Source organism: Hylobates moloch, unplaced genomic scaffold, assembly GCF_009828535.3.
Source record: "Hylobates moloch isolate HMO894 unplaced genomic scaffold, HMol_V3 SCAFFOLD_15, whole genome shotgun sequence".
NCBI classification, from domain to species: Eukaryota; Metazoa; Chordata; class Mammalia; order Primates; family Hylobatidae; genus Hylobates; species Hylobates moloch.
In genome coordinates this window covers 93,088,530-93,089,264 of record NW_026652290.1, presented here as the reverse complement: position 1 = coordinate 93,089,264, position 735 = coordinate 93,088,530, and the positions used below count along the sequence as shown (strand labels likewise).

The 735-nt window shown below is 46.3% G+C and overlaps 1 pseudogene; it reads right to left on the bottom strand.

Moving 5' to 3' along the window:
- Window positions 1-241: 241 nt before the first annotated feature.
- LOC116483743 (large ribosomal subunit protein uL11-like) lies at window positions 242-735 on the bottom strand (annotated as a pseudogene).

Sequence of the window (735 nt, the reverse complement as noted above, 5' to 3'; positions counted from 1 at the left end):
GGAGCAATACTCAGGGAGTCTCAGGACCAGGTGACAGCCCTGGGTCTGCTGAAGTGCTAAATCGGAAAAATCCCTCAAAGGCTAGTTCTTTAAGTTTCAAAATAGTGATGTGATCTACAGAGATAGTGTTGGGGAAGTGGCTGGCAGCGTCTTTTGCCTTTCCCTCAAGATGAAGCCAAAGATTTTTTTTTTTTTCCAGTTGCCAAATGATCCTTTATTGAAATATTTTCCTTTGTGCTTCTTAACTAGCTGGGCATTCCACAGCACCACTGTTGATGTCATCTATGATGTCATGAGGGTGGCGGCCATCAACATCACAGCCCACAGACTGGGCAGTCCCCTGGATCTCTTTAATGGTTCCAGAGTTATCTGGCTAAAGATTGGTGCTGGATCTCTCGAGCAATGACAATGACCTCATGAAAAGTGATATTCCTACTGTGTTTAATGTTTTTCTGTTTCTTTCTGTCTCTTGGTGGTTCCTTGAGGGCTTTGATGATCAGGGCAGAGGCAGAATGCCTGTCTGTTTTGAATGTTCAGTTTTACTGTAATCCTATGGCCCTTCCAGTCACCCGTTGCCTTGTCAATGTCATTACCAACCTTTTTTGGAGACAGACCCAGGGGGCTAATCTTGGGGGCCAGCGAAGAAGTGGCACCAACTTCACCCCTAGTGCATCTGAGGTATATGAGTTTGATCTCATTGGGGTCAAACTTTGGCGGCATGGTGGAGGCGGCTGG